This window comes from Henckelia pumila, chromosome 1 (assembly GCF_033568475.1).
Source record: "Henckelia pumila isolate YLH828 chromosome 1, ASM3356847v2, whole genome shotgun sequence".
Taxonomy (NCBI): Eukaryota; Viridiplantae; Streptophyta; class Magnoliopsida; order Lamiales; family Gesneriaceae; genus Henckelia; species Henckelia pumila.
In genome coordinates, this window is record NC_133120.1 from 131,805,579 (window position 1) to 131,832,058 (window position 26,480).

The 26,480-nt window shown below is 37.1% G+C and overlaps 1 protein-coding gene and 1 non-coding gene across 2 annotated transcripts in view; one reads left to right on the forward strand and one right to left on the reverse strand.

Annotated features, from left to right (window-relative positions):
• LOC140875906 (short-chain dehydrogenase/reductase 2b-like) overlaps positions 1-26,480 on the reverse strand; it is a 71,886-nt gene that overhangs the window by 19,720 nt on the left and 25,686 nt on the right. The window lies entirely within an intron of this gene.
• LOC140876827 (small nucleolar RNA R71) lies at positions 19,105-19,211 on the forward strand. The gene has a single exon (XR_012149059.1). It is a non-coding gene; the product is annotated as a small nucleolar RNA R71 (small nucleolar RNA).

Genomic DNA, 26,480 nt, shown 5'->3' on the forward strand with positions numbered 1-26,480 from the left:
GGTTCTTGGCCTCTTGGGAAACAAACTTACCCGCGATAACTGATGAAGAAGATGATGAAGAACCCCCAACCTTAGCTCTTTTTGGTCCCATGAAGAAATTGAAGCTTGGAGTCTCGAAATTTGACCTTCTGCACCGTTCTAGACTTCTAGGAGTGAGATGAAGCGTTAGGGAATGATGCTTGGAGCTTCCTCACCGATCGAAACCTGAGAATTTGAGAGATTTGGGCGTGAATCGGCAGATTTTTAAGATGGGCAGGGGCTTAGGGTTCGAACAAAAGGGAGAAATTAAGAGAGGGGAGAGTGAAAATGAAAGGGGGGTTTGCGTTTTTTAATTCGCCGATCTATCGCGCCGCGGCGTGACGAAGTTCACGCTATAGCGTGACTTAAAAAAATGGAATCCCGAACTTTTCACGCTATAGCGCAGGAAACATCACGCTATAGCGTGAATGAAGAAAACTCAAACCAGTGAAATTCACGCCCTGGCGAATAGAGTATCCCGCCTAGGCGTGCTCCGGGCCCTTCAAAACTTTTTTTTTTTAGCATAATTAAAAATAAAACGACACGAAACGTATTCAACTGAAATAACAAACAGGGGATGAAGAGATAGTTCTCAATTTATAGCCTAGAGCTTGACTTTGTCAGAATTAGATTTATGCGGTCTCTGACTGGAACACAGTTGTTCCAACTTTCGGCTCAAAGTGCTCGCCCATGTAGTGCTTCAGGCGTTGAGCATTGACAGTGAACTTCTTCTCTTTGGAGTCGGTCAGAAAAACAATTACTCACAACTGAGGTATCTTCACTGTCCTGAAACTCAGACTGAGCCCAGTTCTGACTCTTCTTCATTAAATTCTCCAATTCGAATCTGTTTTCTGCGCTATCTCCATTTCTAAATCAATTCTGGCTCAGTTCGGATAAAAGAATTCTGATAGACTTTATATCTGTTCTAGACTCCAAATCAGAAGTACACACTCATCGGTCGGCGAAGTCAAGAATAGTAGATAAAATAAGAACAGATCCATCGGCTCAAGGAGAATAACGATAGTAGATAAAATAATAATAGATCATTCTGTTCAAACCTCAGTCACTTCATTGTAATACTTCGGATCATACTGGAATTTCACAATCGGAATATTTATCATAACAATTCTTTCCTCAATCTCAAAATCAGTTCGGTCGCAAAATTCATACTATGACTTCTCGGTTCAGAAAAGACTTCAAAAATTCATTGAAGATAGAGATGCCCGATCTTACAAGCAATAAGATCACTGTCAGTTCAATATCGCGAATCGAATGTCGAGTCTCATACTGCTTCAGCTGTTACTCTGACTGAGCTATCACATACTTCCTCTGAATAAGAATACCTCCAGAATCTGGATAAGAAGATGCAATGCACTGAAGATTATCAGTACAGAGGAAATAAGAAATACTGGAGCTCTGGTCGATCTCTTCTTCATGTCAAACAAACTGATCTCATAAGATTCGGTTCAGGTACAAGTGCATTCTCTAGAGTTAGATGATAAATCGACTCCATGGAGATAAGAATCTCTCGAAACTCGGCTAGAAACTCAAAATCTTCAATTCTCAGGTACAGATGTCGGATTGGTTTCAATCAAAACAGCTTCGGTCTTGCCATGATCGCAGAAATTCTAGCTCTAGAATAATATGATCGAGGAAAGGACATCTCGATACAATAAAATTCAAACTTCGATAGCATAACATGCAGCGTCTCAGCACGAAATTCCGTAAGACCATTCTCCAATACTCTCTGATAGATTCAGTTCAAAAGATCTGCAATACGATAGACGAGTTTCACTTCAAACGGTACGACTATACTCAAGACAATCATACATCGATCCAAGTCCAGTATTCAGTAATTCTTTCTATCAAACTCTCAGCTGATGATGTCTGATCTCAAGTCATCACTGAATCTAACCTTATGATTCAAAGGCAATCCAGAAATCTCATCTAGATAATAATATCAATTCTCTAGCCACTGGTATATCAACCAATTCAGGCTAGATTCTAGGACATCAGCTGTAAACAAGAGAATTCCTCCGCGAAATTCTGAAATCAAACGGTTATACAACCAAAAAACTCAAGAATCCTGGAATCAAAATTTCTAACCGAAGGATTTCTGCTCGTCTATTGACTCGGATCTGAATCAGTCAACTTTCTGAAACATCCACAGTAGTTCTGAATTAAAGAAAACAACTAACAGATAATCAAATCAAATCTGATAACTGAAGTACGATACTGCTCAGTTACAATCAAATCAAAATCTCAATCAATTCAGAATCTGATAATCTGAAACACAATACTGTTCAGTTTCAACTCATTCCATCAATTCAAAGAATTGCAACTACTGCTAATCAAAATTCAACAAACCGAGATGCATCAATAAATATCAATAAGAAGAAGATAAGGTGCGTAACCGATCATATCAGAATAAGAATAGAAACCATACTCTACTGTTTCCTGCAGTCATAATCGGTGAAATCTGAGTCTGATCCTCGATAAGAGTACAACTAGAATCTGTCGGAGTTAAAGACACAAGGCAATTCCCTTCGGAGATCTTCGATAATATCATGATGACAAACTCTGGCATAGTGTCCGGGCTGATGACAGACCTGACAGTGTCTTCTGATCTCAAGACACTGCTCACTGATTTCATAAATTGCTTTCTCTTCGATTAAAGATGATCTCTAAGTCCCTCTAAATCTGATCAAACGGTGAAAAGGAAACTGTCGAAGAAATTTGGATGAAAGCGGGTTCTAAAAAGTGATCGAACCTTGATTCTCTAATACTCTCTTCTTCAAATTCTACCAACTTTTATCAATCCTCTAAGTTGTTACCACACTAACCGAATTCTCCGGTCATCTGTGTAGTTCAGAGAATCACCCAACTGATCGATCTCTTCTATTCAACTTCTGCATCCAACAACATTCTCGGTACTCTTCAAAATAGGTAACCTAAATGACTAAAACTTCCATGGTATAATTCCCATCGATGTCAGAGTGACATCTAACAGTGCAGTAGTGGTACGATCTAGATCAGTCGAAGGAGTTACTGCTGGTTGTCGTCTACTAAAATTCTTCAGGGGACAATTCTGATATTCAGTATGAAAATGATACCAAATCTCCATCTCAAAATTATGTGTTCCACATCTCTGTCTTAAAAATTCGTTCTACTACAAATCACTGATTTCGGATCTCAATTTGAATTCTAGTTCTCATCGCAAACAATCTTAGATCTGCTAGCTCAAGCAGATGGTGGAACACGGATCCGAAATTACAAAGATACAGTTCATATTTCAAGTAATTAATGCTTTAAGATTTAAATCACATAATCATGTAATTCCAAGTAACTCATAAATAATAAAGCATGCTTTCAATCAGATCAAGTAATCGTGCTTCGAAAATTAAATCACAACTCATGTAATTCAATTAATTCAAGAATCAATAAATCATGCTCGCAAGTATTTAAATAATCATTTAAATAAATTAATCACATGCGAGAGTTCAATTCATGCGGACTCGATCTACCCCGCTCACTCTAGTTCAACTCCAAGAATCTTATCGCTCTGATACCACTTAATGTGAGGACCCTGATTCTAATCTTTCAAACATAAATAAATCATGTAATCAAAAGAAATAAAATAATCAATAAGACATTTAGCGACGCACTCCTTACATTTGGCGACGCAAAACCACGTCGCAAAAAGCAGAGTTTTTTTTTTTTACTCAAGGTGACGCGCGGGCGCGCCAAACGAGGCACGGGCGCGCATAAAGCCCTGTACGAGCCTCCAAGAGAGAGTGCAGGACGCGCGGGCGCGCCTCCGGGCTGCGCGGGAGCGCATGGCCTGCTGTTTCAACTCAAAGAAAGGCTTCAAAAGTGTAATATCATACCCAAAAGGACTCTAACATGATCCAACTAACATTTTTCCAACAACGAGTTATTCAAATACATAAAAATATAGAACAAACATCTATCTAAGTTCCACCACTCGAAATGGAAAACAAGGGAGTTCGAATACAAGATATGATTTCTACAACCAAGTCCTCACGCTATCATTTCCTTCTCGATCTAGTCATGCAGCTTCTGACTCGATCCTTCCCCACCTGCCGTCAAGTACACATACAAACAAAACGACAGCCGGATAATCCGGTGAGAATATAATTCCCAGTAAAAGAGACAAATCAGGCAATTTCAAATAATATAACAAATCATGTTATATAAAACATCGAGCCAATCAATTCAAAAGGGCATATCAAAACTCAACTCAAAATGAATTAAAATGCAATGCATGACTTCAAAACTCGGGATTATCTAATCGGATAATCAAAATCAATCGGTACTCGGTTGGGATCCCGGGGTCAAGTTTTCACCAACAACTCACCGACACACCCATTCGGGGTTGATGTCGTTCAACTCAAACCCCTAGACTTTAGAGCAACTATAAGAAGTATTCTAGCAATTGGAAAAACTCGAAATCCAAAGCCACTTCAATATAGTTCCCTAAATCGTCTAAATTCAAAACGAATCTAATCTTCGGCTCAAGATGTATGCAAGTGCAATTAAACTCATTCAAATAAAACTCAAATAATTCAAATAGCATACAAGTATGTGATTTCTTTTGGGCACTCGAATTAAATCAAATTCGAGTTAATCGTCCCATTCATTCAATCGTCGTCTTCTTACCCTTTTCAAGTTCGTCGAGGATTCAAATCTGAAAATAATAACGAACTAAATCAATATCGAATCGAATCAAAACCAATCAAAACAAGAAGCTCAATAATATACCGTCTTCAACTCTCAAATCGATTCAACTTCAAAGTTCGTTCCAAATCCGAATCGTCAACCCAAAATCTAAAATGTTGAACATACGGATTCGATATCAATTCATCAACTCAAACAAACCCGGAATTCAAACTGAAACAACAATCGATAGTTCAAAACTCGATTTCGACGGCATAACGGCTATAAACGGTCAAACCAAAAATCAACAACAACAACAATCAACTCCAATCCATCCATATCAACTTATCAATCAATAAAACAATCCAAAATCATCCAAAATCCAACAATAACCAACAACCCCATTTTTGAATTTAGCCTCTAAAATCATATAAAATCCAAACTTCGTTCTTTTTCCGAACCGACATCAAATACACGATCTATGCTAGCTCAAGAACAACATACTCGAAGATTATCAAATTCTGACAACCCGACAAAAATCAAAGTTCATGGATCATAGCAAAACTTACGTCCAAACGAAGCCTTCGTTGCGGTGATCGTGAATCTCAACTCGAATCTGAAATCTAACGGTCGGATCGTGCGAATCAAACGGAGCAAAAGGCTTGAGAATCGGCCATGGCTTCCTCTCGGTCGACGTGATGGAGGAGGAAGAGAGAAGGAGAGGATGGGATGTGATGGAGTTGAGGGATAGATAATATATATATATATATATATATATATATATATATATATATATATATATATATATCAAATAATATATTAATCCCCATTGACTAGTCAACCGGCTTAATTGCAAACTGGTCCCTGAAACTCCAAATTAAATCGATTCAATCCCGGCTCAATTAATTCCCAAAATAAATAATAGTCAACTCTGTTAATCACGAAATAATTAATTTCAGGGCCTTACAACTGGTCTGGGGATGGTACGGAGTAGAGATCTTGTGCGTGACACCATATTTTGCCAAAAGTTTTTCAAATAATTTGTTGCAAAAATGTGTCCCACCATCACTGATGATCGCCCATGGTGTGCCAAAGCGATTAAAAATGTTTTTCTTTAAAAATTTCAACACCACATGAGCATCATTAGTTGCACAAGCCTCTGCTTCGACCCATTTTGACACATAGTCAACCGCCACCAAAATATATTTTTTCAAGAAAGATGTGGGAAACGGCCCCATAAAATCTATGCCCCATACATCAAATACCTCGCATTCCATAATATTGTTTAAAGGCATTTCATTGCGATTAGAGATGTTATCTGTGCGCTGACACCGATCACATGCAATAACATATGCACGAGCATCCCTAAAAACAGCAGGCCAATAAAAACCAGATTCTAATACCTTTGCCGCTGTTTTTGTCGGTCCAAAGTGACCGCCAACCTCTCGATCGTGGCAGTGGCTCAAGATTGGTTGCATCTCTTCTTCTGGCACACATCGCCGTATCATGGAATCTGCACAGATCTTAAACAAAAATGGTTCCTCCCAAAAATAATATTTCACATCAGATAAAAATTTCTTTCGTTGGTGAAATGTCAAATTTGGTGGAAGTGTGCCTGTCACCAGATAATTAGCAAAATTCGCATACCATGGACAATTTTTTAATGAAAAAAATTGTTCATCCGGAAACCAATCATCAATATCACCATTTTTTCCCCCGTGTCCTCACTGACACACTCAAGCCTAGAAAGGTGATCCGCCACTACGTTCTCTACCCCCTTCTTATCTTTTATTTCCAGATCAAATTCTTGCAACAGTAATATCCACCTAATCAATCTAGGCTTAGCATCCTTTTTGGCAAGTAAATATTTCAGTGCCGAGTGATCGGTGTACACAACAACTTTAGATAAAACAAGGTAGGAGTGGAACTTATCAAACGCGAATACTATAGCAAGTAATTCTTTTTCAGTTGTTGCATAATTCAATTGAGCTTCATCTAAAGTCTTACTCGCATAGTATATAGTATGGAATACCTTGTTTTTCCTCTGACCCAAAACAGCACCTACCGCCATATCACTAGCATCGCATATTACCTCGAATGGAAGATCCCAATCAAGAGCTACCAACACAGGAGCTGTCACCAGTCGCTCCTTCAAGATCTCAAATGCCTGCACACAATTATAATTAAAGTCAAACGGTACATCTTTCATTAGTAAAGAGGATAGGGGCTTAGCAATTTTAGAAAAATCTTTGATAAAACGCCGGTAGAAACCAGCGTGCCCTAAGAAACTTATCACTCCCTTAATAGATGTTGGTGGAGGTAGATTTTTTATGACTTCCACTTTTGCTTTATCCACCTCCATTCCCTGTTCAGAAATTTTGTGCCCAAGAACAATGCCTTCCTGTACCATAAAATGACACTTTTCCCAATTCAAAACCAAGTTAGTTTCCTCACATCGTAATAGCACCAAATGCAAATTTTTCAGACAATCATCAAAAGAAGATCCAAAAATAGAAAAGTCATCCATAAATATCTCTAGGAAATTATCTGTCATGTCATGAAAAATAGCAGTCATACATCTTTGAAAAGTGGCGGGTGCATTACACAATCCAAACGGCATCCGCCTATATGCAAAGGTACCATAAGGGCAAGTGAAAGTTGTTTTCTCTTGGTCCTCTGGTGCAATCATGATTTGATTATATCCCGAATACCCATCTAGAAAGCAATAAAATTCATGACCCGACAATCGCTCAAGCATTTGATCAATGAAGAGGAGGGGAAAATGGTCCTTACGGGTGGCGTCATTCAACTTTCTATAATCAATGCACACACGCCAACCCGTAACCGTTCTAGTGGGTATCAACTCATTTTTGTCATTTTTTATCACAGTTATACCACCTTTCTTAGGAACACACTGTATAGGACTCACCCATGCGCTGTCAGAAATAGGATAGATGATACCTGCGTCCAAGAGTTTAATGGTTTCAGCTTTTACTACCTCTTGCATCTTCAGGTTCAGCCTCCGCTGAGGTTGAACCACAGAAGAGTACTTATCCTCCATCAAAATTTTGTGCATGCAAATCGATGGATTGATTCCCTTAATGTCAGCCACTTTCCATGCGAAGGCTCTCTTATGCTCCTTTAAGATGTGTACCAACTTTTCCTCCATCACACCTATAAGACAAGAAGAAATAATAACAGGTAAATTATTATCATCACCCAAATAAACATATTTTAGATGTGAAGGTAAAGGTTTGAGTTCTAGAGTAGGTGGTGCATCTATGCTTGGTTGTTGAAGGACTAAATCCTGCCTCTCTCCCAATTCTTCGAGTCTGAATCGCACTTGCTTCTTCAATGGAGGATTAGCAGTAAAATATGCAATGATATTTTTCCTCTCTTCATCAAAGTCATCCTCACATCCATCATTTATAAGTGCAACTTCTAAAGGGTCTTTTAACTCATCCTGCACAAAATTATGAACAAGTGAATCCAATGCATCAATTCTAAAGCAATCATTATTGTGCAGTGTGTTCTTTAGTGCATTAAAAACATCAAAAGTGATTTCCTCCTCTCCTACTCTCAATAACAACTTCCCTTTTTGCACGTCAATTAGGGATTTTCCAGTCGCCAGAAAAGGTCTGCCCAAGATCAATGGCATATCCAGGTCCTCCTCCATGTCAAGCACCACAAAATCTACTGGGAAAATAAATTTGTCCACTTTAACCAGCACATCTTCAATTATTCCTCGTGGATACTTTATGGATCTATCTGCCAGTTGCAGAGAAACTCTTGTAGGCTTTGGTTCTCCCATTCCAAGCTTCCTAAACACAGAAAATGGCATCAAGTTAATGCTGGCACCCAAATCACAAAGAGCCTTATGAAAAACCACATCACCAATCATGCAAGGGATAGAAAAACTCCCTGGATCTTTCAACTTCGGTGGAATTTTGTTTTGCACTAATGCAGAATAATTCTCAGTTAAGTTGACCATGGCATGCTCCTCTATTTTTCTCTTGCTTGCTAAGATTTCCTTCAAAAATTTTGCATAACTAGGCATTTGCAACAATGCATCAGCAAAAGGTATATTAACATGTAACTTCTTAAACACCTCAAGAAATTTTGAAAATTGCGAATCAAGTTTCACTTTCTTCAGTGCTGCAGGAAATGGAGGTGGAATAACAATATTAGATTTTGATGTGGGTGATTGTGTAGAGTCAGATGACTTACCTATAGATGGCTCTTTCTCACCCTCCTTCTTTTTCTCTTCGTGCTCCAACTCCTTGGTTTCCAGTTTCTTCCCACTGCGCAACTCTACGGCCTTTACTTGCTCCTTTGGATTAGTCTCAGTGTCACTTGGCAAAGTTCCTGGCTCTCGATTTGACATCCTCTTTGCCAGCTGCCCTATTTGATTTTCCAAACTTCTTATAGTTGCGTCTTGGTTCTGCATTCGAGTCTCAGTGGATGATATAAAATTTTGCATCATTTGCTCTAAAATGGACTTCTCCTCTTGAGGTTGCTTCACAGGATTTTGATTCTGATATGGCCTAGACTGATTGTTTTGACCACCCCAAGAAAAATTCGGATGTTTCCTCCACCCCGGATTATATTTATTTGAATAAGGGTCAAACCTGGGGCGATTTTGGCTTCCCACGTGATTCACTAGTGCCTCATCCTGCACATAAAAAAAAGGATTACCAATTTGACAATCTTTAGTGAAATGCTCACCTTGGGACCTATCGCAGAACACCTCCTGAATACGCATCGCAAAATTTCCTAAGCTCAATCCATCAATCTTCTTATTCATAGCCTCCAGTTGTGCTATCATCGAAGTGAATGCTGTTGGAACACGGTCGTTCTTCGGATCAAAAAAGAAAGTGATACCCGGTGCAGAAGAAGTTTTAAAATTTTATATGGAACGATTCCATATGGGTATCAAATTCCTACGATTAAAATTGATAACATAAAATTTAAACAATGTAAATTTTACCTTAAAATCTCGAAATGAGATTATGGACACCAACAGATTAAACTGCTCTTGATGTATATCCTAGGAACTGATGAACGAACTTTTCTTCAATCAGGTCCACGAACAGAAGTTTAATCCCTCTGATAGACTGCACTAGAAAGTCTATCAGAAGTTTCTACGAAGAGAAATAACAGATTTGATCTGCTAATTCAGACTGCAAATTCGAAATTTGCAGACTGAAATTCTCGAACACAGTAGGGGAAGGGGGCGGCCGAATTCTCTAGAGAGAGAGCTCTAGGGTTTCGAATTTTTATGCCTTGTGTTGTGTGTAATTTCTGCACTGCAATAACTTATTTATAATATGGGCTGCTAACAGCTTAGGGCCCATTAGTCATAAGTTCAAGCCTGACAAGCAAAGCCCGCATGTTCAGAAATTAATATAAAATTCATCGTGACTCAGATTGATAAACCAATTTCACCAATGTGTACAGAAACCATTTCTGCATCTTTTAAAGTCAAGATAAATTTTCTGAATCCGAATTCAGTGATTTCCAAAAATGTCCATCACTATGTCATTTTAGGAAATCTTACTCCCTCTACTCTTAAATAAGAAGTCCCACTTCTTTATTCACTAAATTTAAATCTTTAAATTTAATTATCTCAACGGGGATTAAAAATTCATTACTTGTGTAACCCTCAATGGTTCAGAGATACAGCTAGCCGTGGGCTCACAACTCCTTGTGACTCGGAACAACCATTTCCGACTTGCCCATCGAATCATGGTAAGAGCGTCTAGCAACATCGTCCCATGATTCCTTAGGTATCATTGATAGTGCCTGCAAGAACCAATAGATTTTGGTTAGCGTACAGTACGGTCCCTTCATCCATATATCCCAATCGAATCAACAACCATTGGTATATCGAGAGTCATTCGAGATTCGATAACTATGCAATGCATCTTGAAGATCAAATAGTGACATCGCATGTGCTGCTAGGAAACCAAGTAACCTAAAACACATCATGTACTCTGGCCAGAGATTCGTCACACTAATATCTCCTCAGATTGCATAGGATATCCACACTCGCAAGTGTGCGGTGAATCCTTGACAACAAAGCATCGACTCCTATATGTGTCGTAACTGTACCCAATCCCGACACCTGATGACCCTAATAGAGTTGGTAAATGAGTCAAAGTACAATACTAGCATATAGAGTCTCAATGATGTTTCAAGTAATAAGGACTAATGGTGTACAACCAAAACCGCGGACTATATCCACTCGATAAGTGATAACCACTTGGAAAGTCCGAATAGGGTAGTTCGATCATTCATCATATGAATATTCATTTGCATGCTTCGAACATCTCTATGTTTCATACCAATGAAACATGGTACTCGGCATCGCAAATGCTAGTCTCAATCTCGAGCGATCCTTATCCTTATTTGTGGACGGCTCAATTGACTAGGAACTGTTTAGAATATACAGTGAACATAAGATGTGTTTCATGACAGTGATCTCTCTATATTCACTATCTCATCTTACTTTATTATATTCAAGGTCTTTATCAAAATAGCAATAGTATATCATTATATAATAATAAGATAAAGTGAACGCCATTTAAAGAACATATATTATATTAAACAAAGATTGTTTACAAAAAGAGACTCTCAAAGCCCTTAGCCACAAGTTGGCTAACGGGGCATCAACTCTTTCAATCTCCCACTTGCCCTAAAGCCAACTAGTCATACTATGTAGTCCATTGCTTCGCGATGTTTGTCAAATAATGGTCCTGTCAAGGGCTTAGTAAGTGGATCAGCGATATTGTCTGCAGAGGCCACTCTCTCGACAGTGATGTCTCCTCTATCCACGATCTCCCGGATGATGTGGTATTTACTAAGTACGTGTTTGGATCTTTGATGAGACCTTGGTTCCTTTGCCTGAGCAACGGCACCCGTGTTGTCACAGTACACCGGGACTGGACCAATAACTTCAGGAATAACGCCCAACTCTTGGACGAAATTCCTCATCCAAACGGCCTCTTTAGCAGCAGCTGATGCCGCAATGTATTCTGCCTCAGTGGTGGAATCCGCTGTGGTGTCCTGCTTGGAACTCTTCCAAGAGACAACACCACCATTGAGCATGAACATAAATCCAGAGGTTGACTTCGAGTCATCCACGTCACTTTGGAAGCTAGAGTCGGTATAGCCTTCCAATTTCAGTTCTCTTCCTCCATAAACCATGAATACATTCTTAGTTCTTCTCAAGTACTTAAGAATATCCTTCACGGCTTTCCAATGCATTTGACCGGGATTGTCTTGATATCTGCTCGTGACACTCAGAGCAAATGCCATATCCGGTCTGGTAGATATCATCCCATACATGATACTCCCTATGGCTGACGCATATGATATGTGTGTCATTTTCTCTATCTCTTCGTCAGTCTTGGGACACATAGACTTGGATAGAGAGACTCCATGACACATAGGTAGATGTCCTCTCTTGGACTCATCCATTGAAAAACTTTTCAATATAGTGTCGATGTAGGTAGCTTCAGTAAGTCCTATCATTCTCTTAGATCTATCTCTATAGATCTGTATCCCTAGAATATAGGACGCCTCACCCAAATCCTTCATCGAGAATCTACCTGACAACCATATCTTTGTTGACTGCAACATCACTACATCATTCTCAATGAGTAGGATGTCATCAACATAAAGTACTAAGAATGTTACCGCGTCCTTAACTACTTTCTTGTACACGCATGGTTCCTCCGGGTTCTTGATGAAACCAAAATCCTTTATTGTTTCATCAAATTTCTGGTTCCAACTTCTTGATGCTTGTTTGAGACCATAGATCGATCTCTGAAGCTTACATACCTTATGCTCGCTTCCCATGGATGTGAATCCCTCAGGCTGCATCATTTAGATCTCTTCCTTAATGTTTCCATTAAGGAATGCAGTCTTCACATCCATTTGCCATATCTCATAGTCATACCATGCACCAATGACAATAAGGATTCTTATGGACTTGAACATTGCGACTGGTGAAAAAGTTTCATCATAGTCAACACCTTGTCTTTGAGTGTAACCTTTTGCAACCAATCGTGCCTTGTAGGTCAGTACCTTACCATCAGGCCCAAGATTTCTCTTGTAGATCCATTTACACCCTATTGGAACTATTCCATCGGGAGGATCTACTAAAGACCAAACTTGGTTTGCATGCATTGAGTCTATTTCCGACTGCATAGCTTCAAGCCATAAGTTCGAATCAGCATCAGAAATTGCTTCCTTGAAGTTTCTCGGATCACATCCAATGTCGGGTTCACTTTGATCCCCTTCAAGAAGAAGACCATATCTAATAGGAGGCCTAGAAGTCCTCTCGGAACTTCTAGTAATAGGCGTGTCTTGTGATGATTCTTGAGGTATAGGATCGTTATTTTGTATCTCGGGTTCTTCTCGAATTTCTTCGAGTTCCATCATCTTGCCTTTCTTATCCAATAAGAACTCCTTCTCCAAGAAGGTGGCATTCCTTGAAACAAACACTTTTGTTTCAGTAGGATGATAGAAATAATATCCGATAGAATTCTTCGGATACCCTACAAAATAACATAAGGTGGATCGACTATCCAACTTATCTCCCACTGTCTGCTTCACGTAAGCAGGACATCCCCAAATCCTCAAGTAAGAATACTTAGGAGCTTTGCCATTCCATAACTCGTATGGTGTTTTGTCCACTGCTTTAGTGTGGACGTTGTTCAACAACAATACCGCCGTTTCAAGAGCATAGCCCAAAAACGAAGGTGGGAGCTCAGTGAAGCTCATCATAGATCGAACCATGTCCAACAAGGTTAGATTGAGATGCTCCGAAACACCATTCAGCTGAGGTGTCATAGGAGGAGTCCACTGAGAGAGAATCCCATTCTCTTTTAGATAATCCAAGAACTCGGTACTTAAGTATTCTCCACCTCGATCCGATCGAAGTGCTTTAATACTCTTACCTAGTTTGTTTTCTACTTCAGCCTTGAATTCTTTGAACTTTTCAAATGATTCAGACTTATATTTCATCAAATATAAGTACCCATACCTAGAATAATCATCAGTAAAGGTAATGAAGTAGGTGTGACCAAATTTTGTACCAATACTAAATGGTCCGCAAACATCTGTATGGATCAAATCCAATAAATTTTGACTACGCTCAGGTTTTCCTTTGAAAGGAGATTTAGTCATTTTTCCTTTCAGGCAGGACTCACAAGTAGGTAGAGAGTTAATATCAGACATATCAAACATGCCCTCTCCCACTAGCTTGTTCATCCTCCTTGAGGAAACATGACCTAGCCTAGCATGCCAAAGATTTGCCGGGTTTTGATTATCAATTTTCCTTTTATTTGTTGTTACCGGTTTATCAATATAATTAATTGGAATGTCTTTTAATTTTAAGTTATATAGATCGTTTTCAAGTTGTCCACATCCAATTAAACATTCATTCTTGTAAATATTGCAAATCCCATTCACAAAATTGCAAGAAAAACCATCTCTATCAAGCATAGAAATAGAAATAATGTTTTTAACCAAATCTGGCACATATAAAACATCTCTAAAAAATAACTTAAAATCATTCTGCAAAATTAAACAAATGTCTCCCACAGCTTTTGCTTCAACTCGAGAACCATTTCTGAGTCTCAGCTGGGTCTCACCCATCCTAAGCTTGCGACTTCTTGTCATCACCTGCAAATCATTGCAAATGTGAGATCCACATCCGGTATCCAATACCCAAGAAGTAGTATTAAGTGAAAAATTTATTTCAATATAAAACATACCCTTCGCAGTTTGCAACTACTCGAGATATTCCTTGCAGTTACGTTTCCAATGACCGGGTTTCTTGCAGTGATGGCAAACATCCTTGGATTTTTTCACGTTTGAAGCCTTTGTCTTGTTCTTCTTCTCGGATCCGGTTTTCTTGGATGGGGCAGAACGTTTCTTACCCTTTGTACTTGGCCCCTTCTTAGCAGAAGAAGAGGAGCCCACCAAGAGAACCGGTTTATCCTTCTTTAAAGTGGCTTCATAAGTTACAAGCATATTGACCATCTCTTCAAGGGAGGCCTCTATCTTGTTCATATTGAAATTCACCACAAAACCATCAAACGATGAAGGAAGAGAGAGAAGTAATAAGTCCACATTGAGTTCATGCTCCAATACCAATTCAAGCGTTACCAACTTCTGAATGAGCCAAATCACGCGTACCCAATGATCACGGACCGAAGTCCCTTCACGCATGCGACACGTCATTAACTCTTTTACAGTAGCGAACCTTTCAGCTCTCGATTGAGCCCCAAAAAGTTCCTTGAGTTGTACATGAATGTTAGCAGCATTCACGGTATCCTCAAATCGCCTCTGGAGTTCATCAGACATCGAAGCTTGCATATAGCATTTGGCCTTGATATCATGGTCCCACCATTTATCAAGTTTGGCCAACTCTTTCGGACTTATATCAGCTGGTGCTTCCTTCGGAGGAGATTTTTCTAACACGTAGAACATCTTCTCCGAGGTCAAGAAAATCTTCAACTTGCGGAACCATTCCGTATAGTTTGCGCCAGTCAGTTTGTTTTGTTCGAGAATAGAGAATAGTGGATTGCGCGAATTCATCTTAATGAAATACTGAAAAGAAACAGACAATAATCAGTGATTTTTTTAATTAATATATTAGACATAAAATATGGCGAATTTTTTTTTATGAATCTCACTCCCACTATTTTAACGATTTCATTACCCTCTAGTGAAAACGAGAAACATTTTCTTTAGTGGGAACATGGAGTCCAATTGACAAACTATAGTCCCGAATAATATCAGCCAACCATAATTTTCAAATGGTAGAGCCCAATTGATTCCAAAACAACCTCCATATTTTTACCTCATGTCCAATAAGGGCCCAATAATATGACGCCGTTTATTGTGACATGTCAAGATGACCCATCAATATTAAGTTGTGATGGACGGTCGCCATGTGGATCCCCAATAATATGAGCCAATCCCATGGGAGTTCCACCCAACTTACAACATGTGTCGATCCAATGTACAACTTTTCGACGAACGGGCCCCCCCAATAATATGAGCCGGACCGTATCCGCGGGTAGCATCTCATACATTGATCGTTGATGGAAGGTAGGAATATTTAAACAATATTTAAATGCCCTTTTGTTTATCTTGATATAAATTTTAAATCATATTTAAAATGAGGGATTTTAATTTCGAAAAATTTGTCTCATCATTCAAAATTTGTATGCTTGCGGGATTCATACAATTTAGTCTAAACATGCATACAATAATAATATCATATATTATTTTAGGTTGATCGATTCCATTACTAATCGCGTGGTTTCCAATCACGAGTCTAAGTCCAATCCTAGGTAATATGCAAGTATGCAATGCAATCCTATTACATTGAGCTTCCAATTTACATTTCTTCGGTCTTTATTGTCTGCTGGGCCCACCTGTGTCTTCAAATCTTTATCTTTCACTAAGTCTAATAAATTTACAATAAATTTCGATGACAAGAAGGGGATACATATTTAAGGGGTGGGAACGGGCCATAAACCAGGCTCACTTTTATTACATATGACAATTCATATTGGGCCATAAACCAGGCCCATTAATAAATCTAACAATAATAATTAAAACCAAATGTAAACAACCTAACATACATCTATAACATTGATCATGACAATCGATCATCCTTATCCAATAATATTTAATTCAAAATTAATTTATTGGATATCATGCAATGACAATAAATTTAAATAGATAAAATCATATTTCATACATAAAATCTTATTTTATATATAAAATCATATTTTATCTAGTTTATCCATAAAATCATATTTTACATATAAAATCCAATTTTATACATAAAATCATATTTTATTATCAATCGTACCAAAATTATTAATTTTATAAAATCTAATTTAATGGATAAAATTTATAAATTTTCCAAAAATTCAAATTTATCCAAAAATCAATTTTTAAAATTTCGGACTCAAACAATTTTATCCGATGCCTCGTGGACCAATCAAAAACAATTTTCAATCGGACCAAAAACTGAAATTTCAAAAATTTCAAAAAAATCAAAAATTAAATTTTAAAATTTCCGGACTGCCCGGGACAATCCTGGGCAGCCCGGCCTCCACGTGGGATAGGGCTGCCCACGTGGAGGTGGGCAGCGATCAAGTTGCTGCCCTGGGCAGCGATCAAATCGCTGCCCTGGGCAGAAGCGTGCGCTGCCCGATTGCCCTGGAATTTAATTTAAAATTTTTGTTTTATTTTTCTGAAAAATCAAGGCTGGTACAATCGAATAAATTTTAATCGTAAAATCCGAGAACAACCTGTCTCTGATACCACTGCTGGAACACGGTCGTTCTCCGGATCGAAAAAGAAAGTGATACTCGGTGCAGTGGAAGTTTTAAAATTTTATATGAAACGATTCCATATGGGTATCAAATTCCTACGATTAAAATTGATAACATAAAATTTAAACAATGTAAATTTTACCTTAAAATCTCGAAACGAGATTATGGACACCAACAGATTAAACTGCTCTTGTTGTATATCCCAGGAACTGATGAACGAACTTTTCTTCAATTAGGTCCACGAACAGAAGTTTAATCCCTCTGATAGACTGCACTAGAAAGTCTATCAGAAGTTTCTACGAAGAGAAATAACAGATTTGATCTACTAATTCAGACTGCAAATTCGAAATTTGCAGACTGAAATTCTCGAACACAATAGGGGAAGGGGGCGGCCGAATTCTCTAGAGAGAGAGCTCTAGGGTTTCGAATTTTTATGCCTTGTGTTGTGTGTAATTTCTGCACTACAATAACTTATTTATAATATGGGCTGCTAACAGCTTAGGGCCCATTAGTCATAAGTTCAAGCTTGACAAGCAAAGCCCGCATGTTCAGAAATTAATATAAAATTCATCGTGACTCAGATTGATAAACCAATTTCACCAATGTGTACAGAAACCATTTCTGCATCTTTTAAAGTCAAGATAAATTTTCTGAATCCGAATTCAGTGATTTCCAAAAATGTCCATCACTATGTCATTTTAGGAAATTTACTCCCTCTACTCTTAAATAAGAAGTCCCACTTCTTTATTCACTAAATTTAACTCTTTAAATTTAATTATCTCAACGGGGATTAAAAATCCATTACTTGTGTAACCCTCAATGGTTCAGGGATACAGCTAGCCGTGGGCTCACAACTCCTTGTGACTCGGAACAACCATTTCCGACTTGCCCATCGAATCATGGTAAGAGCGTCTAGCAACATCGCCCCATGATTCCCTAGGTATCACTGATAGTGCCTGCAAGAACCAATAGATTTTGGTTAGCGTACAGTACGGTCCCTTCATCCATATATCCCGATCGAATCAACAACCATTGGTACATCGAGAGTCGTTCGAGATTCGATAACTATGCAATGCATCTTGAAGATCAAATAGTGACATCGCATGTGCTACTAGGAAACCAAGTAACCTAAAACACATCATGTACTCTGGCCAGAGATTCGTAACACTAATATCTCCTCAGATTGCATAGGATATCCACACTCGCAAGTGTGCGGTGAATCCTTGACAACAAAGCATCGACTCCTATATGTGTCGTAACTGTACCCAATCCCGACACCTGATGACCCTAATAGAGTTGGTAAACGAGTCAAAGCACAGTACTAGAATATAAAGTCTCAATGACGTTTCAAGTAATAAGGACTAATGGTGTACAACCAAAACCGCGGACTATATCCACTCGATAAGTGATAACCACTTGGAAAGTCCGAATAGGGTAGTTCGATCATTCATCATATGAATATCCATTTGCATGCTTCGAACATCTCTATGTTCCATACCAATGAAACATGGTACTCGGCATCGCAAATGCTAGTCTCAATCTCGAGAGATCCTTATCCTTATTTGTGGACGACTCAATTGACTAGGAACTGTTTAGAATATACAGTGAACATAAGATGTGTTTCATGACAGTGATCTCTCTATATTCACTATCTCATCTTACTTTAGTATATTCAAGGTCTTTATCAAAATAGCAATAGTATATCATTATATAATAATAAGATAAAGTGAACGCCATTTAAAGAACGTATATTATATTAAACAAAGATTGTTTACAAAAAGAGACTCTCAAAGCCCTTAGCCACAAGTTGGCTAACGGGGCATCAACTCTTTCAAATGCGTCCACTTGATGAATTCCTGCTGATTTTCGCATCATGCTCCTCTGAGATTGAGGTTGATAGCTACTAGAGGCCATTTCCTCAAACAGTTCATAACCATCTTCCGGCGATTTCCGCAAAAGATTCCCACCTGCAGCAGCATCCAACATAGTACGATTTGCAGATAGTAAACCATAATAGAAAGTTTGTACCACAAGCCAATCAGGCAACTAATGATGTGGGCATCACCTTAGCATATCTTTGTAGCGCTCCCATGCTTCATACAGCGACTCTTGTTCCCCTTGAGCAAACATAGTGATGTCGGTTCTCAGCTTCATGGACTTCGAGGGAGGAAAGTACTTAGTAAGGAACTGTAGGGATCTCGGGTTGCTAATCTCATTTTAGAGCAGCTAATTATTAATTAAAAAATTAATCAAACAATTAAAGAATAATAAATCAAGAGCAGAAATTTTTTTTTTTAAACCCAAGCCTCGCTCGATCGGTTAAAGTCATCCGATCGAGCGAGCATCAAAACAAAAGTCTCGGGTCTGCAGCACAAATGGCCTCGCTCGATCGGGCAAAAGCTACCGATCGAGCGAGCAATAAAAATCGAATTCTCTGCTCATGAAAAACAGGCCTCGCTCGATCGGTAACTTTTACCCGATCGAGCGAGCCATCTTTTGCTCGAATTCTGCTGCTGATCTATTGCTGTCAAAACTTTAGTACAAGGTATATATTCTCATCCAAATCAATTCTAAGCATATTATAAAATCTGAGAACATTCATACATTAATATACCAAGTTCCTATCAACAAATCATACAATTTAATACATCCGATAAATAGCATAAAAGACATAAATCAACAAGCTACACTAACTCTCAAAAGTGAGCTTCTAAACACGATTTTAATGTCAAGTTCAATGCTATTTAACTACCATTCTTCAACTTAACCCGAGTCCACACTTGCTACATCTCTCTCCCGAGCTATCAATGTTCTCTCAACCAAGCTCCTGCCCCACCTGTTGCAATGCACACATACAAAACAAAGCAACAGCCGGATTAACTCCGGTGATAAATCATTCTCAGTATAATTGACATATAAATGCGTTAAATAAATTCATATCAACTCTAAACCTATCAACTCAAGAATAGAGTAAAAATAACGCATAAATCGACTCAACTTCAAATCAAAATTTAAATTTATATAGCGCGCTTATCTCAAGAATTGATTCTTATCACTTCATTGCCATCAAGATTCGTAAACAATCTTGACATGGATATCCATCTAACGAGTTCGTAAACGACTTGCAAATAAGGTTAACCGCAACCTTGGCATAGAATCAACTCAATATACAATCATATCAAAAGCAATAAAGATCCACTACCTGTGATGGATCGACAACAACATAAGTTATACCTCAAGAACATGTACTTAAACAAGTATGTGATTTGTTCGGGATAACTCAAGAATAGTCGTTCTTGAGTTTCAAAGTCCCTGACTCGCGATGTCGTCATTATACCTTTCATTCTCGAGTTGACGATGTTCCACATCTGAATAGGAAGTACAAAAACAACGGAATTGAAAGGATTCCAGAACATCGTCGCAAGGATTCCAGAACATCTTTCGGAATTGAAATCGGACGAGCGAAACAAAAGTTATTGACGTTTGAAAATCGAAAAGCAAAGGAAATGGAAGAGGGTTCGAGCTCCTCTGTTCTCATTTCTGAATCTGATATTGACATACACGTATCAAGGCTGAGTAAGCTTCAGAAAATCAGATATGTATTGAATATTTGCAATTTAGTCCCTCAAGTCTTCATTAATTGCAATTCAGTCTTCGGCCTTCTTTTTAATTCAATTTCAATCCAAAATAATTTAAGAATATTAGAATTAAAATCGAAACTCTAAATATTCCCAAATTAAATATACTTGGATTAAAATAAATTAAATTCGGATTAATTAAATAATCCCGACCGTTTGCACTTTAGCCCTTGCAACTTCGATATTTTCAAATCAGTCCCTGATCGGGTTGTATCTTCAAAATTAGTCTTCGTTAATTCCCGAAACATGGAATTTAATCTTAAATCCAATAAATATTCAAATCGAATATTTATTCTTTTAATTTAAGAATTCTCGGAATTTAATTCTCAAAATCCGTAAATTCTCAAATTAAATATTTTCGGCTCGGAAATTAAATCTATCATTTCCATAACTTCTCAAATCAATATTATCCCTTAATATGGAATTTAATTCTCAAATTCCATAATTAATAATTTAATATTTTCGGGCCTTACAATTCCTCCCCTCTAAGAAATGATTTCGTCCTCGAAATCGTATTCATCCGGAATATCAAATCTAATAGACTGAATGATTATCTGAAGTGATTCTCACTTCAATCATCCACTCTGCATTTCGTATCTCACTTCATCTTCAATATCTTGTCAGATTATTACTTCGAATCTGCTTCTATTCTCTTGTAATCAGTATCTATTCAGTTATACTTTAAGTCATTGAAACGACTTTGTTCTGAGCTGTTTCTTTCTTCAATCAAGGATTTGTCGAATAATCGACTTAACTCAGAATCTCGTCAATGTCTATCTCATCTGAATAAAGTACATACGAAGAATCTACTGATACTTCTTTCACTTATATACTGAACTTATCCAGATGAAAAGAATACATTCGTTCAATGAAATCATCAATTCTGTCTGACATTTCATTCAGTGAAATTCATCCTTTGGGACGACTTGATTCTTTCTCTATATCATTCTATACAGAGTATAGAAATAATCAAGTCTACACTGTTATTCAGTTCATCGCTTCAAGATTAGTATTCAACTTCATATTCTGAATCTGTAAATTAAACTCTGCTCTTTATCTATTCTGAATTGAATGATGTTTCAAGAATAACTTTTCCACTTAACTAATCAATTTCAGCTTCAAAAGTTATATCTATCATTCAATTACTAATTCTGGTTCATCTTCTCTGCTTTCATTCCATACAGATTCATATTCATCATCCTTGTGTTCCTCAAATCACATCTGATCTGCTGACAACAAATCAAGTCTGATCTGATATCATATACTTCATTAGTATCATTCCAATACAAAGAAATCTGATTTCTTTTCATCATATCATTATCTCAAAATCGATTCATTAGCTGTTACAGGAATTATAATCATCAAGTGGCAACACATCAAGACAAGTAATACCGAATCAGGTATCAAAGTTCTGAGAATATTCTCAATATCCGGAAAATCAACTCAGATAATCCATCAATCGACAAATGGTATAATGCAATCACATATAACCAACTCTCAGAACATCAATCAATCAATCGATGCCACATCTGTTGAATAATTCTAAAGTCTTAATCCTGACAATAGATTGTAATCATTCCTGTAATTCATCATATCTCTATCTTTTTCATAGATCTGAATCGATAGCTGTTATTCACATCTCATACAGTGTATTCCACAAATCTGATTAGTCTATTCGGATTATTTCATAATCAGAGTTTATGCTGTATTCACAGATTTCAACGTATTCAGAACTGTTGATAATCGGTATCATGTCAGATAAAAATTCATTCTCTAAATTCAATTCATCTTCTCTGATTATTCTTCCAATTCAAGGATAACATGTTGTACCTTTACCTCAAAAAGTACTCAAAGTCTTCGGATCATCTGTATTACAATGTAATAGTAAACCCAATGTTTCAATCTGAAACATTATTTCTTGGCTTATTGTTCGTCTTGCAACGAATCTAATCACAATTCAGTGATTTGATCATACAGACAGATTATCGTATCCAGTAATTTCAATCAATCTGTTCATAACTACCACCTGTTTACTTCATATAAACTATTTCATCTTGGTAGTTTACTCTTTCAAATCATAATCTCATACCAATTCTGGAATTTCTAAACTATCACTGAACTCATCTGGTCAACGATTTTTAACTTCATCAGAAACTCTCTGTACGTTTAACTTCAAAAACGTACTATTCAGTTACTTCTATTTGCTTTATCTTCTGATAAAACAATTATTGGATGAATCCCAAATTCATTGTTGTGCATTTTCTTCATAATCTGATATTTCTTTTCGGAAAGATCAAGCACAATCAGATAATCAATCATAATAGAATTCATTCATTCTGATATGAGGCTTCAATTCATATCTCTATATGGCATTTTGTACTGAATTCTCATCGCTTCAGTTTAATTTCTGTGTTTCTTTCATCTTCTAAACAGTTCTGGATTGCTTTCAATCAAAAATCATTCTGATTGGTCATATATTCATCTGAATATTCAAACCAAAATACACAAAATCTGAAATCAATTGATCGAATGCCTGTTTCGTTCTTTATTTCTATTTCTTAATTGAATTCTAATAACTTGATCTTATCTCAATGTGCTTTAATCCTTCAAAATCAATTCTCACTTAATTTGGATTACAGCAATTCGGACTGTTTTAGTATCTATCTCGATACTCAAGCACATAAATTCAAAAGATCAATCAATCACGCATTCATCTCTTCTCTTCGTTCTATTTTCCAAATCTCAATTGGAAATTCTATCAGTTACGAGTCATAAATATTATAATATACTGAATGTATACATCAACCAATCAGTAACTCTTGAAATTCATAATCAGGAAAACTCACTTAAGTCAAGGTCATCAACAGAACAATAATATGAATGACAATATGCTAAGTGAAAACAACTCACTAGCATCTCAACTCAAGACGAGTAGATCAAATCAGACTCTATAAAAAAATAAGAGTCAATCAAAATCGATTGAGGTCGGTACCAAAACCTCAAAATCAATATCAAGAATTTCAAAAATCATGATTTTATGATGTAATAACTTCAGTAAAATCAAATAAAGACTCATCTGTAACTGATTTTCATATCATCATATATTTTGTAAACCTCAAAAGCAGTATTCAATTCATAAACTCATCAATTCTCTGATAAATTCCAGTTCACAACTTAAACTAAAGTCAAGAATCTTACTGAAATATATCTGTCATCTCTACTCATCGGCATATCTTTCAATTCTGGTTTAGATCATGAACATATCTAGTGCATTGAATATACTTATTTCAGAATATTTCTGTAATCAAACATCATATAGCAAACCGAAATCACAGAATCTTAATTCGAGATTCTATATCATCATATTCAATTGAACATTATGTTCTTACTGATCTAATTTAATCGCTTCTTATCATCAATTCTTCTACTAATCTGTATTCGATTATTGCATCATCATCTATCATGCAACATAAACAGATATTTCAATACGAACAAAATCATCTTCAGTTTCAGTTCATCGAAACAATAGTTCCATTCTTCAGTTCAATTCACACAATCTCTTTTCTGATACAGAGGTGATCATATAATAAGCTTTCAGCTATCATGAATCTATTGCACCAACAATAAACAGGTCAAAACAAAATAAATCTGTTACCTGAAATTTCATTCTCAGGTGCAATTTCATTCTGATTCTCTGTATACTTCTGGAATATAAATTGTAGCTAAATATGTGTTTTTCTCACACACCGTAGCATCTTTACAATTTCAGTCCTTTTGCTTCATCATTCAGCTTCAGTTCTATTAAACAAGACTATGTCTTTCATAACATACTTCAGTCGTCAGCATTTATTCAGACCTAATTTTCGAATTCAAGCCATAACTAAACAACTCAATCTTGAGCTTCTGATCATTTACAATTCAAAGAATTATAATAGGCTTGAAATCTAACAAGACATTCGTCAATACTCAAAATATTCAGTTTCTAAAAGGTATATTTTTTTTTTCCTTCTCAACATTTCTATCTGTTGTGGCAAAGAAACATTAAGAAAACTCTGTTCTAAGCACTTACCAACAAATAAATATACCTCTATTTTGTCAGAATTTCTTCTTCAAAATCTATCAGCTAGTTGCTAGGTCTTGAAGTTGGTTGACAGTCAATCTGATACATCATTCATCGGTATCTTCCAGATATCTGAACATCAGTTCTTCAGAACAACTTCTACCTGAAATATATCTATTCATTTGCTGATATTCTGTTTTGTTCAATCAGAGATATTTCATTCAGCTGAGCAATAATACAGTTCTGTTCAATCTGACCATACCATTCTGTTCAGTCTGGCCATACAACTCTGTCAGTCTGGGGTGCTTACATCACCCAAAGAACAATATTCTCTTCGATTCTGGGTGCTTACATCACCCGGGGAAATTCTTAGAATAACATCGATAAGAATTTGAAAATTTACAAATCAGTAAATTAATCAATTCAATTTAAAAAGTAGATCAAGAGCACATGCCATTTATCAAACCATCGAATCAAATACTGCATAATCATGCAATACTATAAATGCATGTGACTCACTCTACCCCGCTCAGCTTCTATCTCAGTCCAGAACCTACGCTTTGATACCACCTGTTGTGGGGACCTCGGGTTGCTAATCTTGTTTTAGGGCAGCTAATGATTAATTAAAAAATTAATCAAACAATTAAAGAATAATAAATCAAGAGCAGAATTTCTTTTTTTTTAAAACCCAAGCCTCGCTCGATCGGTTAAAGTCATCCGATCGAGCGAGCATCAAAACAAAAGTCTCGGGTCTGCAGCACAAATGGCCTCGCTCGATCGGGCAAAAGCTACCGATCGAGCGAGCAATAAAAATCGAATTCTCTGCCCATGAAAAACAGGCCTCGCTCGATCGGTAACTTTTACCCGATCGAGCGAGCCATCTTTTGCTCGAATTCTGCTGCTGATCTATTGCTGTCAAAACTTTAGTACAAGGTATATATTCTCATCCAAATCAATTCTAAGCATGTTATAAAATCTGAGAACATGCATACATTAATATACCAAGTTCCTATCAACAAATCATACAATTTAATACATCCGATAAATAGCATAAAAGACATAAATCAACAAGCTACACTAACTCTCAAAAGTGAGCTTCTAAACACGATTTCAATGTCAAGTTCAATGCTATTTAACTACCATTCTTCAACTTAACCTGAGTCCACACTTGCTACATCTCTCTCCCGAGCTATCAATGTTCTCTCAACCAAGCTCCTGCCCCACCTGTTGCAATGCACACATACAAAACAAAGCAACAGTCGGATAAAATCCGGTGAGAAATCATTCTCAGTATAATCGACATATAAATGCGTTAAATAAATTCATATCAACTCTAAACCTATCAACTCAAGAATAGAGTAAAAATAACGCATAAATCGACTCAACTTCAAATCAAAATTTAAATTTATATAGCGCTCTTATCTCAAGAATTGATTCTTATCACTTCATTGCCATCAAGATTCGTAAACGATCTTGACATGGATATCCATCTAACGAGTTCGTAAACGACTCGCAAATAAGGTTAACCGCAACCTTGGCATAGAATCAACTCAATATACAATCATATCGAAAGCAATAAAGATCCACTACGTGTGATGGATCGACAATAACATAAGTTCTACCTCAAGAACAAGTACTTAAACAAGTATGTGATTTGTTCGGGATAACTCAAGAATAGTCGTTCTTGAGTTTCAAAATCCCTGACTCGCGATGTCGTCATTA